The following is a 14,993-nucleotide window of genomic DNA, read 5'->3' as shown; positions in this document are numbered from 1 at the left end:
AGTAGTTCCTTTGATAACTTTAGATGTCCTTTAGTCTTGAACAGTCTTCTGGATGTTCCAGCTCCGGTAGCCTTCTTAACAAAGTTACCAATGAAAACTAAGTGACTGATCGTGCTGTAAGTGATTTCCTGTTCAAAGCCCACTCCAGAGGGAGCTCTGGTTTTTCTGAGCTGCATGGTGTTTAGGGAGAGTTTATGTTTGTTTTCATTTTCCCTGACAGCCACTAACCCACACAGGAAAATCAACTGAGCGCTTATCCACAATGATAAGACTATATGTTTATATCATATAGTAAGGTTTTCAAAGCATACATTTTTCACACAAACTAAAGCTGATTTCTAACTTACCTCAGGGCTTCTCTTTAAAGAAAGAAATGTGAAACGTGTAATTCAAAAAATGTACTCATTTCTTGTTTCAAAAAACAAATGTACCCATGTTTCAGATTAAGAATAGGAATATAAAACATTATATTTACTATTATTTCCAATTAGGAAAGCAGTGGAGTCATAGGGTAAAAGGGAGAGGAAAGGAAGGAAGAGATGGGTAAGGAAGGGAGGAGGCAAGAGAAGAGGAAAGGAGACTGTCAGGAAGAGGGAAAGAAGACAGAGTATGATGTCAGGGTAGGCTAACAACCCGTACATCTCAATGACTTTAATGTAACAAAATTTTATTTTTGTCTGTGCTTTATTTGGTTTTGTTTTTTCCTCATTCACACATAATTTTTTACTTTGATCTTATGGCACTTTTGTATCAATAGGTACATTCACATGGGCAAAGCAGGAGAAAACCAGGATGGAAAGTCAAGCCCAGCCATTAAATGCTTCTGCCAGGAAGTGACACACATCACTTCCACTCCATTTCATTGGCCAAAGCAAGGCACATGACCACACTTAACTTCAATGGAGGCAGGGAAGGATAATCCTCCAGTTTGCTTAGAAGAAGTAAAGAAGCAAGTGCTGGTAATGCCTGCCACAAACAAGAGGATGAGTGAGATTGTGTTGGAGGGATGGAAAGAAAATATCTGTTCTTCCTGTTCCCTTCTCCCCTCCTTTCCCCAACAGCCTCATCCCCTTGCTGTGACCACACCCTTCCTGCAGATCAGGGTATCACCTGACCTGTAGTTTCTGGCACCAGCATTCCCCTCCTTTTATTCATCCCTCTGTGCCCCAGAGATGTGCTTTACAGGTAAACCACTCGCTGGGAACTTCCTCCAGCAGGTCCACCCAGCCTAGCATCTCATGATCCCTCTCTGAATGGGCCAGCTCAGAGCAAAGCGTGTAATCGGGAACGCCCACACCCCACCTGAGAACACCTTTCGGAGGAGGGCAAACATTATGGATGTTTATGTTAATGGCAGCAGTAAGGGCTTCCAAGAGACACTTCATTTTTAAAAAATTTTATGGATTACTGTGTACTCCAAGAACCAGAAATTATCACTGCTGTTGTATTATTTCAGGTCAATTTAAAGCTGATCTTGAGCAGACAGGGGATTAAATAACAACATGTTCATTCCAGTGACCTTTGATTGTGTGTGAGATCATCTTCCCCCTGAGGTTGGCAAAATGAGAAGCTAGACCTAGATCACTGAAGCCTGCCACTAATGAGCCACTTGTGTGTGTGTGTTGGGAGTTCTCGGTGGCCAAGGTCCTGAGCTCATGTTCTAGTCCTCACTGTCCCAGGGGACCGTCCAGAACATGAATTTGTACAAATTGTTTTTCCCTCACGTTTCCCCACTATGGAGAGGTAAGAAATTCTGCTCTGTGGATATAGGTAGAAATTTCCTCTGTCCACATCACAGGTTTAAACTGTATCCACCTAAGGCTCAGCAATGAGGCTCAAATGTGAACTGAATGGCTTTGCATAGTTTAACATTTTTAACATGTACAGCTGGAAAGACTATAAAGCTTTAGAACTCGAGCGTCTGCTTTAATCTATATCATTACCGAGTGAGGCACCAAAAGGTATTTACCACAGAGCTAAGTCGTAGCCCTTTCTTCCTCCCAGATTCTGGCTGGTATAGTTTAATTTCTTTCCTATCAAAATGTATTACCCTGTACGAGTCATAAAATAATTGTAAGACTTTTTAAATGAAGAATTTACTAAACATCTTCCCCAAACTGGCTCTGTAAATCCATTATAGAGAACTTTTTATGCAGTTTGCCTTCTTCATTCCCTTTCAGGGATTATTTTGGCATTGGGGAAATTTGAGGGAAATGGGTAATAACTGTGACTTTAACTGTGACGTTGGGGCTGTGGTTCTACCTTCAACCTCAGCCACTTTTCCAGTGCTTTAGTGACATTAGTACCTCAGCTGATAATTCTCCTGTCTTTCCTTTCTCCCTCCCTCCCTCCTTCCCCTTCTCTTTTCTCAGCTCCAAGTTTTATAATTAAGGGCAGAACTGCCTGGCTATTTCAGATAAGACTTCACTGAGTGACTGTTCAACCCATGACATACCCTACAGTTTAACAGGCTCAGGAATTAGATTGTATCGGCTGAGTCAGGGTTAATCAGGCCCATGATAATCGTCAGACTGTAATTAAAAGACCTTGTCTGCCTTTTTTACTACTGCATCCCCTTGCTTCTAGCCCAGTGCCTGCCACATGGCAGATAGTCAATAAATAGTGGCTGAATGAAAACTGCTGTTAACCAGATTTATAAGATTTTAACTTAAAAACAGTGTGAATTCATAAGTTTATTCACTGTAAGGGACATAACTGGTTCGAGTACCTAAGGCAATAATTTTGCTCAAGGTACTCCCGTATAATAGGTAGATCTATTCAAGAGACTAAACGATGGTTAGAAATGTCCTTTATAAAAAGTATCAGAAAAACAAATTTCAGTGTTACCAAAAGAATAGAAGACCAAGCTAATATATTAGTATTATTATTAACTCTGTTATTATTTCTGTCTAAAGAACAGATATGTTATGTAGAGTAAAATCATCCTCTTTTTTTAGCACAGATAATCTACAAAATGCAGGATATCTATAGTTATTTGTATCATTTGAAAATATTTTGAGCATTTCTCAGTAAGAACCCAGTGCCCACAACCAGAAATGTGTACAGAGGGGTACACTAGAGTAACAACAGACTGGTGAGGACCCTGCTGGCAGTGGTGTTTACTGTGGAGCTGTGGGCTACTCCCTCAAGGTCAAACAATATCCCAGTCCTAGTCTGGAGGGATTCCAATGTACAAATTTATTCTAGGGACACCTTAGGGTTCCATTTTTGCCAGAGACTCAACATACCATAAAATTTCACTGCTGGATTGCTGACATAAACTAAAAAATGAGCTATCCAAGGCAAGGTTTCAGTTTATTCATGAGGGATGTATTTCTTTAAACATTCCTCCGGTTCCTCCTATTAGAAGATCATTACTTTTTGGAGCTTCCCTGGTGGTCCAGTGGTTAAGACTCTGGGCTTTCACTGCAGAGGGCACGGGTTTGATCCCTGGTCGGGGAACTAATATCCCACATGCCGCATGGCCGGTCAAAAAAAAAAAATCATTACTTTTTACATACAGATCAACATCAGAGTTAAAGACTATAACTGTAGACAGTGATGAATAAGGATAGGGGGCTCCCACAGGGGTGGCCTTGATCCAGGTTCGTAGGGTGGTGGTCCAGAGGGTTATATAGGTGGTACTCTGAAAATTATGTAATTGGAGGAATCTTGGGATTCCACTAAGAGAACATGGCCACGGTTGGGACCTCTCTTTCTACTTCAGCCAGTTGGGATATCAAGTGGATCTTGCCCCACGCCCTTTTCTGATTTCCAGAACCAGACAAACACCCCACCACAACTCAACCAAAGAAAGCATGGTGTGGGCTGGCTGTCAGAAACCCCCATCTCTGACCGCGGCTTCACCAAATATGCCTCAGAGGAAGGGCACTCAACATTTAGTTAGCCAGGTTGACCCGTGAGGCCTCCATGACGAGCCTCATGAATGTTAACTTTGTAAGTTTGAGAGAAAGTACTTAAAAAAAAAAAAAAAAACCTACACAACAACAAATAAAAACCTTCTCTTTGTCCATTAAAGAGATTACTGGTAAACCCCTTGATGTGTTCCTGGGTCAGGTTCCCTCTTGGTTCACTTAACCTTTGGACACAGTCCCATTGGGAAATGATTCACATGCCACCCTAAAATTTTCTGGATTCCTTGGTCCCACCATACTCTGAAATAGAAGCCTGAGTCTTCTGCTTCCTGAAAAGCAAAGGATTGCCATTTATTTATGTCTTCAGCAATGTCTTACTACATATGTTGAAGTGAGCAGTGGGTGAGCTTGGCCTTTTGGAGGATCAAAAGAGAAATCCTGCACAAATCCCACCCTCAAATAGTATGATCATTATTTCATGGTTGGCCTGATGCCCTGTATACCGAAACAGAAGCCAAGTCAGTGATATCTGGAGGCTTAGGCACCACTGCTGCCCTCCCAGGTTTGCAAGCTGCACCAATGGATTTTGGTAAACAAAGATCAATGTGCTGTACTCTGTGACTATGCCCCCAAACCTTTAGGCTAGCCTGGGTCCCAGTCCTAGTCTGTATACATGGACTCTGGCTGCCCATAGATGGCCTCATGAAAGTCTACAAAGTATGCTCATTCATCAGTCTTGGCTCTTGTACTCACTATAGGGACCTGGTAGCTTGTTGGGGGGTTTTGTTTGTTTTCTCCAAAAGAGGAAATGTCATAGCAATATTGAAAAATAGGTACTTGCATTTCACTCCCCCAAAACTCCTTGAACACCTAGAGGGAGTGTATAGTCTGAAAATATAGAGGAAATAGCTTTTGGGTCTTTGCAGCACCCCCAGTGTTTTTCATCACTGTCATCAATCACGAGCTGAGAGATTGCCTTACCTGCTTGTTTATTTCCCCCTGTACTATATTTATGTCTTTTCCTCTTCTGACCAGAATGCATACAACATATGAAAAATATACACCAGGGTCTCTGGGAAAAAGTCTCTACACACCAAGCTGGCGATAGTCACCTTCCACGAGAGGAATATGAATTCCTAGGACACAGTATCTCCCCCCAGAATACTACAGTCTGGGTCTCAGCAAAGCATCAACAGAAAAGAAGGTGACGTCTAGGTTTTGAGCCCAGGAACCTGGGAAACTGACTGAAAAAAACGAAACTGGGGAGATGATGTGGGATATAGAAAGGGGACTTTGATCTGATTTTGAACATACTGAGTTACATAGAATAGGCAGGCAGTCAAGCTTTGTGTCTGGTCTGTGCGATATTTAGGGATAGGCAACTGGAAATTTAGTGGGGAAACAGGGCTAGCAGTGTAGATTTGGAAGTCTTCAACATAAAATTAGCGCTGAAACCATAGACATGGGCCGTAGGGAAAACCCATAGTGGACAAAATGAAGAAAGAGGAGGTAGGAGGGTGGGATTGTGGGTTCTCATGAAAAACCAGAAAGTTTCAAGGAGAAAATTAATAAGGCAATAAGGCAAGGATTTGACAATAAGGAAGTTATCAGCAACCTTGGAAAGGAAATTTTCAGTATGGCAGAGTGTAGACAGCGCTGAAAAATTGATTTTGTCTTGTCCAACCTCCTCACCCCCACCCCCATTGGTTTCACCTCAACGAAGGAAGGAGTTATATCTTCTGTCTGCCTTATTGGGTTACGTGTGAATAGCTTGTTCTGACTCATGGCACCTTGTTGACAAAACCTCATTTCTTTTCTATCTCACCATGTATATAACCTTTACAGACCTCAGTTTTCTCATCTATAAATTTTCAATCCACAGTTCTTTGATACTTTCATCACTGATACCAATCGATATATTGGGGAAAGGCTATGAACCAAGAAGGGTCTGCAGAAATCCAACTGGGCTCATTTGACTGATGTTGCCTTTTGTGACTTTGAAATCCTCTGGCCCTCGATTCATTGTCTGGGTTTTCTAACCAACTCCTTCCCCAGGGTTTATTCATGCCAACCATCTACCTCCCACTTTTCCAGACAAAAGAAAGCATCCTAAGAAAACAACATCAGCTGCTTCCATGATGCCTTCTCTTTTGGCTCATCTCTAGGATTCTGGGCCATGCCTCCCACTCCCTTTCTTTTAGACCTCACACAGCATCCTCACTTGGCATAAGATTGGATCTGTGACCCTCCACTTGGAGAGCACCTGTAGGCATTTCCTCCAATCCTGATGCCATGCCAATCTCTAGGATTTTATAGCTGACCTCAGGCTGGTTCTGATGTTCCAAATTAACAGCAGTGCCAAGGTAGGGAGCTTCCTGGCCTAGAGTCCTTAACTGAAGTGAGCATCTGCTTAATTTCAGCCAAAGAAACATATTATAAAGGATATGATAGACTCCTTTGCACTCTTCTCCATTTGCTGCTAATCATAATTTGGCAAGTAGAATTACTCCCATTTGGAGCTGCAGTATAGATGCCCAGTGCTTTAAAAAAAGAGAGAGGGAGAAGAAAGAAACATAGAAGCATGTTTTAGAAAAATTAGAGGCAATGGGGCTTCCCTGGTGGCGCAGTGATTAAGAATCCGCCTGCCAATGCAGGGGACACGAGTTCGAGCCCTGGTCTGGGAAGATCCCACATGCCGGGGAGCAACTAAGCCCGTGTGCCACAACTGCTGAGCCCACATGCCACAACTACTGAAGCCTGCGTGCCTAGAGCCCGTGCTCCGCAACAAGAGAAGCCATCGCAATGAGAAGCCCTCACACTGCAATGAATAGTAGCCCCCGCTCACCACAACTAGAGAAAGCCCATGCGCAGCAACAAAAGACCCAACACAGCCAAAATAAATAAATAAATAATAAAATAAATAAATTTTTAAAAAATAAAATAAAATTAGAGGCAATGCAGAAAGACAGTTACCTGCAGCTAGACATGTACCTTTAATAAGAATCCTTGCCAACTCACTACTGCTCTACAAAGCTGGCTAACCGTAAATCCTTCAGTGCTTTTATTATTATGTATTCTAATTAATATATATGACATTCACTGTTTATTCACTGCTTTCACATTTCAAATTTCAACTTCTGTATTTAACCAGCTCAGACCTCAGGAAACCAAGAGAGAATCTAGGAGACTCTCAGGCCTGTAGCTGTCCCCAGGACATCTCCCAAATGTGCAGAAGATTATCAGAGTTTATTCTTGGCCCCTTGAAATTTCTAACATGATCTGAGGCTACTGGTGGCCTGTCTTTCCTTCTACAGCAGCTCACCACGTGGGACAAGAAGCCCTGGACAGGCCACCGACTTTAGGACCTCGTAACTCAGTCACCCTCAGCCAGGTTTTTATCCTCAGCACTATGGACATTTGGGGCCAGATTACTTTCTTTTTTTTTTTTTTTTTTTTTTTTTTTGGTGGGTTGGGGCGGGGGGGGTGTTCTATGCATTGCAGGATGTCAAGCAACATCCTTGGATCTTTACCTACTAAATTCCAGTGATGCTCCCACACCCACACCGACACCCACACCAGGTTCCTAGCAGGTAAAATTATCCCCAGTGAAGAACCACTGCTCAGGAATTCCCTAGTGGTCCAGTGGTTAGGACTCTGCACTTCCACTGCAGGGGGCACTGGTTGGATCCCTGGTCAGGGAAGTAGGATCAGAGACCCTTTCTCTGTGATACCAGTCTGAGCCCTTGAGGCATTCTCAGCATCCCTTATTCTGAGGTTTCGATAAGGGATGGATGGTAAAAGATGTCCAGTCACCTTCCCCCACAAATCACCCCTTTGTCCATATGTCCTGCTTCTATTAACATCATTGCCAGCACTCCCTACATGCATGCTCTCTTCCAGTCCCCTACTCTCCCCACTCAGTTGTCACAGTCTAGTCAACTTTTTCTCCAAAAGCTTTTGCTTGTGTCTCTCTCCTCCCAATTCCTACCACCATTCTCCATTCCAGCCTCTGTCATCTGTCACCTGGTCTCCCTCTCTCCTGCCTCCTGCTTCTCAGGCCTTCCTTCACTTTGCCCCAGAGCCAGCTTCCTAAATCAGACCAGGTCGACCTCCCCACTCCCTCCTCGGAGTCTTCACGGGTTCCCTCTGCCGTTGCCTATAGCGGGGTCAGCAAGCTTTTTCTTAAAGGGTTAGGTAGTGAGCATTTTAGGCTTTGTGAACCAAATCAGAGATATTATGTAAGGACTTATATAACCATTTAAAATAAAACCATTTAAAAATGTAAAAACCATTCTTAGCTCACAGACTGTAAAAAAGCAGGTGGCAAGCTGGATTTGGCCACGGGCTATAGTTTGCCCATCTATCGCCTAGTAAATAAACTTGATGACCATTGATTTAAGGCTCTGGATGATTGTGGCCCACACTTCTCTTTCCCACCATATATCTTCTGTGCTCCCTGCATACTAGTGTCCGCACGTGCTCCTCCCCTGCCCCACAACACACACATACAGCTTCCTCTCTCATGGTGCCTCTGTTCATGCCCTTTCCTCACCTGGATTGCCCTTCCCGAGCCGCTTCTGCCTATTGAAATTATACCCCTCAAGACACTCTCAGATGCCACCTCTTCTGTGAAACCTTACCCTGTTCCAGAAGGTCAGAGTTAAACTGTCTCGCCTCTGTGCTCCTTTTCCTTTGTACCTCCGCTACGGTACGGATTTCATCCTCCTTTGTATGCTAGCTGCGTACATGCCGAACTGCCTAGGAGGCTGTGAGCCTGCTGAGAGTGGAGACCTTGCCCCTTCATACCCCTACTTTGCACCTTTCAAAGTGGAAGCATGGCAGGTAGTACCCCATTGAGCCAGCATGTGAAGCACTTTATGTACATCCTCACCAACCCATGAAGATATTCTTATCTCCACTTTACATATGAAGAATCTGAGCCTCAGAGAGGTCAAGTAAGTTGCCTGAGGTCACACAGCTAGTAAATGGCAGAGCTGGAATCCAAACTAGGTCCATCTGACTGCAAAGCCTGGACTCTAACCACCTTATTATATAGAACAGGGACTCAACAAAGAGTGGTGGCGCTGGATCATGTGCCACACCTCATCATACAAGTTTTACTTACTTACCCATAAGCAGCATTTAAGTTTGACTCATTGAACTTTAAAATATCATTGATAGGTTCAGGCTGCCTGCCCCATCATTGAATTCATGTCTGAATTAAGGACCATGCTCTCCTGGAATCCTGTCCTCTTTTGGTTTCTAGTATGCAATCTGAGTGTTTGGTATTCATTTTATAGGGATTTTTCCCTCAGTGAGGTCCCTGATCATTTTGCTGAGAGCTAGCTTTGAAATCCTGCAATGAGAACTCATGGGATACCATTTTCAAATAGAGCTGGGCAAACTAGGAGAAACAAACAGAAAGAGGGTAATTCTAGTCTTGGAATTTATGAGCTTCCCTATCTAAAAGTTTAAATTTCAGCTTTCTTTTGATCTTCGGGTTTATGGTGAGTTTTAAGAGGTTGTTCTTCTGAGACAGTCTTAGGAACTTAATACGCTTTCCTCCTTCCACTGAGAAAGATACCCAGACATCTTGCCCCCCCAGCTCTTTCAGGCTCGGGTAAGCTTTGTCTTCTATATAATTTAGTTTGACTTGAATAGGGGCAGAATCATGGAGACTGAGAACCATAACCTTCTCCCCGTTGCCAACAGTGTGATCACAAAACACCCAGCAGCCCTGCCATTGCTGTTTCCCATCCATAGCAGCAACCCCACAGGGAGTGATACCTGAGAGCCACCGCAGGGAGTGACAGGTCATGGGTAAGCCCTGAGTTTCCTGAAGTGATGTGGGAACAGACAGGTGTAAGCCCTCTGAGTAGGGACCTCAAGGCAGACTTTTTGGTGGCCCCTCTCCTTCCCGCAGACACACACGACAGATAAATGTGTATTAACGGTGGTGAGAGAAGAGAGACATCATAGAACTGTTTGGCCCTTCTCTCGGGTGTTTAGAAACCAAGTTCATCCTTAAAAGCTGTCTACCTCAGAGGTGGACACTTTGGGGAGAGATGAAGGTCTCCAGGTGTGTTCTTTACCTGTTTCTAATTCGCCCCAGAGGGAACCGCGGCTGCTGCTTTGCTCACTGCCACGTGACTGCCTTTCTCATCTCCTCCACCCCTGTTCTCCTTGTGTGCTCACTTCCACCCCTGGGCCTCACTCCCAGCAGTCTTAACTCTTGTCATGTTAGGCAATTATTTTCAAATCTTGCAGCAGGACAGACAGTACAGGATCAGATAATCCTCTCTCTCTCCTTTTACTTCCACATTTGATGAGACAGCTGCATTTTCCTAGCAGAGCCACCACCTGCAGCAGCTCAAAATAGTCTGTGGGGTTTTTTGTTTTTTGTTTTTTTACCTTTTGTTGACCAAAAAAAATGTACAAAGTCCATTCTGTATACATCCCAGTTCTCTGTATGTTCACAGTTGCCTCATCTAAATTTCAGACTTGTGGTTCCTTTCTCCCAACGTTGTTTTTTTGGGTTTTTTGTTGTTGTTGTTTTTCCGAACGGGCCTCTGAAAATCGGCAGCAAAGAGGCCAGTTTGTTTAATTTAAATACATTGCAGGAAAATGAAGGTAATTGTCCACACAGGCCATCTGCTACCTGGCAGGTATCCATGAATCAGAGAGAGAAAAATGGAGACTCAAGTGTCTCCTTCTGTTACCATGATAACCGCTTAGCTCAGAGTTTTCGTTGGGTGTGTGTATGGAGGGGATGCCGTTAACAGTGCTCTGGCGAGGGCATTAACTCTCAAAATCAGGCTTTTTGCCATAAGCCTCCCTGGGTTTGATTACCGGACGATAATCAAGGAGATAAAAAAAAAATTCATACCTGTTCCATCAGGAAAAAGAAGGGAAAGAAATAGTATTTTTGGAGCCCCTACTGTGTGCCAGGCACCCTGCTGGGGCTGGCTGAGCACAGCCCAGGACTGTATATCCGTCATTTTCCTACTGCAGACAGCGCCTCTGCCCCTGCACGGCCACGCTCTCTGCCACAGCATGTGAGTCCCCATCTCCACTCACAGTGTCCTCAAGTCACCTTCTCTGGCGTTCTCTGTACCTGTTTTGGCTCCAATATTAGACTTGCACTCAAACAAAAGACTAAGTCGGAATCACCGTATTCTCCTTTCTCACATTTCTCACTCGTGTTGGAAATTAATTTATGTTGCTATCAAAAATCATGGTTGGGCTTCCCTGGTGGCGCAGTGGTTGAGAGTCCGCCTGCCGATGCAGGGGACACGGGTTCGTGCCCCGGTCCAGGAAGACCCCACATGCCGCGGAGCGGCTGGGCCCGTGAGCCATGGCCGCTGAGCCTGCGCGTCCGGAGCCTGTGCTCCGCAACGGGAGAGGCCACAATAGTGAGAGGCCCGCGTACAGCAAAAAAAAAAAATAAATAAATAAAAAATCATGGTTGGCCTCGGCAGTGAGAAGTCTCACCTGACCCACGTTCCTTCTGACCTCAGAAACTTGGGATCGCAACGTGCTTAGGGTTCTCCCAGCAGTTTAAGGCCACTGGAAGACCCAGGTACCCATCTTAGCCTTGCTACTAATTTATTTGTGACCTTGTGACTTCTCTAGGCCTCCATGTCCTCAGATACAGTAATGAATGTTGGACTAAAACAGAGGCTGTTTTCCTGGGGTCACGAACCCTCTGACATTACAAGCATAACTTCTGAACTCTTTTCTTGGAACACGATACATAGCTTTCTCAGGTTCTCAGAGTCTTTGCTGATTTCGAAGAAGTGAAGGGCCAGCAGAGGAGAGAGCTTCTCAGATTGTAACATTTCTCTAGCTCTGTCTTTCCAGCAGAATTGTTTCCAACTACAAGGGACCTCTGTACTCAGAGAACCTGAGTTACAGGGCATTTATTGTGTTTAGTTGTTGGTTAGACACGTGACTGGCCTTTGCTGTGTTCAGGCCTTTGTAATAAGTTGTATTTCAACAAGGTCCCACTGTCCCTGCTTCAGGAAACTTTAAAACACCAAGGAGCGTGTCGTGAAGCTTCCGCAGCCTCTCTAGGCGCACCGCCCCTCTTCTGGCAGCTGAAACCCAGAGGCACGCGATTCTTTTGGACCCTCGTTGGACAGCTTATCCCCACCCCCCAGAGCCACCTGACTAGTCCCTCCACCTTTGCTGATTTCTGTGTGAGTCTCAGGTTCCCCATAATCTCTAGGTTCCAGCAGTGATGCTCCCCGCCCAGCCTCTGACTGTGCTGCTTATTCTAGATGGGTTTGCTCTGAGTGGAGTGCTCAGCAGTCTCCATGGGGAGTGCCTGCCTCTGAACGTACGACCCATCTGTGCCTTTGAGACAAGGTGCGGTCGCTCGATGCAGTGCTTCATCTGCACTGACTTCAGTGTGTCCATCCGGCACAGACCTATCAGGAGGGCAGAGGGTGAGCAGTCTCTAACCGGGTTATAGGTGACTTGTCGGAGAGCCAGGAGAGCTGCTGTGTGCACTGCAGCACTGCCTTCAGCTGTGTGTGCTCCAAACGCTCCAGTCTGTGCTTATGTAATGAGGAGGACCTTATTTCAAACTGTCTTCCTTGAGACAGCCTGTCCTCTGCATACAGCGGGCTGCTCCCTGCACCTCCCCACCAGCTGCGAGTGCAGGAGACCTGAACAGGCAGCATCTCCGGTGTGGACTCCGCTCATGAGAAAGGAGAGTTAGGAGTAGAACATGCCTTACGTGACCCTGAGGTGGCCACTGAGAGCCCTCAGAGGAGGATCCTTCACTGACAGGGTGGTTATGACCGAAGCAAAGCCTTGATCACTCGGCATTTCTGAGATGAGGTAACTTGGTGAAGGTCGTAGAATCATAGCATTTTGTATCTGAAAAATGCTTCACAGGTCATCTAGTTCGATGCCGCTCAGTTTGTAACTGAGAAGACTGAACTCCAGAAGAATTAAAATGCATGTCCTGTACAGTCAAAAGAAAACCCCAGGTCTCCGGACTTTAAGGGTGCGCCCCTCCCACCAAACCTCACCGCCTCCTAGCGTTCACCCAGGCCTGTGGCCAGAGCAAGATCCCTTCTCAGTGCCTGCGGCGGCCCCTCCTCTTCTGAGTCATTGGATTTGCAGCAGAGAATTGTCTCCAGTCCCTGCCGTTTACTCATTGCAAAGTAAAGAGGTTGAAACTTTCAGCCTCAGGACAGGCTAATGCACTGAGGGACTTAAGCACATTCTCAGATCCGGAAAAATTTTTCTTGATTCTCTATGCTTGCCTCTCTTCTCATCCACGGTCCTCTTTGCAGGGTCTTCGGCGTCTCATGAAGGCCTCTGGGCCTGGTCTCATCCCAAAATTCTCCCTCCTGCTCCCTCTCAGTCAAATGCTCTTCAGTTGGGACTGACCTAATAATGTAGAAAGAAAAATCAAGCTCAGCCCGTGAGTTACCTATGGCTGCATAACAACTTACCCCGAAACTTAATGGCTTAGAAGAACAAATTTAACTCACAGCTTCTGTGGGTCAGGAGTCCAGGCGCTGTTTAGCTGGGTCCTCACAAGCTGAGGGTCAGGGTTTCTCACAAGGTTACAGTCACCTCAAGCCTCAACAGATCACGTCGTTGTTGGCAGGATTCCTCGTGGGCTGTTGGATCGAGGGCCACAGTTCAGTACCGGCTAATGGCCGGAAGGCACCCTCAGTTCCTTGCCAGGTGGGCCTCTCCGCAGGGCAGCTCGCAAGATGGCAGCTGGCTTCCTTAGCGTGAGCAGGGGCAAGAGCGGGAGAGAATATGTGTGGACAAGACAGAAGTCATGGTCTTTTATCAGCTGATCTCAGAAATGACATCCCATTGGCCTGATTCATCAGAAGCAGTCACTACACCCCGCCCACGTTCAAGGGGAGCGGATAACACCAGAGGTGACTACGGGAAGGGAGGGTGTCACTGGAGGCCTCCTCAGAGGTCTGCCCGCCACGGTTAGTTACCTAGTTAAAGTATTTCACATAAAGCTTTATTGATGACGATAGATTTAGTCCTCCCCGGAGATCATTGCCCGCTCTGGCTACGTTCCCGCTTTCCATTACAGAAGATAAAGGGTCAGACACTTGATACACCTCATTGTCATTTAACAAATATTTATTAAGCCTTTACATGTGGTAAGCACAATGGTAAGGAAGATAAATTTGAGGGGTGAGATTACTGCTGTACAGGGTTCTGAGGGAGGTGACAAGGAAGCAGACAGCTGGAAGCCCAGTGGGAGCTGGTCAGACACCACACAGGGGGTAGTGCTCCTGGCAGAGAGAACAGCAAGTAGAGGCCTGAAGGCAAGAGAGAGTGCAGTCCTTTCAGTAGATGGTTGTTGTCTAAACGGCCCAGGAGCAGAGTCAGTTGACCTCCGTTGCACCAGCATATGCCTCATTCCAGATCAACCCCATTCCGGATCCCTCAGCTTCGGGCCTGGCTGGAGTACCTGCATGTCGATTACCTATGACCTGTGCCTCTCCGGGGCCTTTGGGATTTACTGCCCCACAAGGATGCCAAACCGGCATTGCTCTGCTGGACCCAGAATGCACGTAGGGCTCCTGACAGCTCCATCCTAGCATTGCTTTAATACAACATGATGCTGAAGCCAAGGGCTGAAGTTTGAGATCCATGGGGAAAATTATGCCTTCCCAGCAGTCTGAGCTTTTCTCTTTCTACTGCTCTGAACAAAGGCAATGTCAGGAGTCTGGTTTCTATCTTCCTCAGAAGGCATGTCCTGGGCAGTGATCCCAGGAAGGGGGCCTGATTATTTTCAAGCTGATGGTGGGTAGTAGGTTTCATTTCCTGATCCTAGAGATGTAGCCACATGTGGCTGTCCACCCCTGTCCATCCCTCTTACCTCATAACCCATCCTCATTTTCCTGTTAAAATATTTGCAGAGGTTCAGCTTCATGGTCTTAAGAAGCAACCTATTTGTTCATCTCCAGTCTTAACGACTGTGACACTCAGTCCTTGGGTGGTGATGCCTGGCTCTTCTCACCGAGGTTTATTGAGTACTTGCCACATGTTTTAATACTGGGTTGGACAGCATAACTGTCCAGATAACTGTCCAGATAACTGTCATACAGTGAAGTGAATTTGAAT

At 45.7% G+C, this 14,993-nt stretch overlaps 1 protein-coding gene across 22 annotated transcripts in view; it reads left to right on the top strand.

The window, feature by feature from the left end:
• Nucleotides 1-14,993, top strand: part of DTNB (dystrobrevin beta) — a 266,778-nt gene that overhangs the window by 235,308 nt on the left and 16,477 nt on the right. The window lies entirely within an intron of this gene.

Source organism: Physeter macrocephalus, chromosome 12 (genome assembly GCF_002837175.3).
Source record: "Physeter macrocephalus isolate SW-GA chromosome 12, ASM283717v5, whole genome shotgun sequence".
Classification (NCBI taxonomy): Eukaryota; Metazoa; Chordata; class Mammalia; order Artiodactyla; family Physeteridae; genus Physeter; species Physeter macrocephalus.
This window is presented reverse-complemented; position numbering and strand designations above follow the sequence as displayed.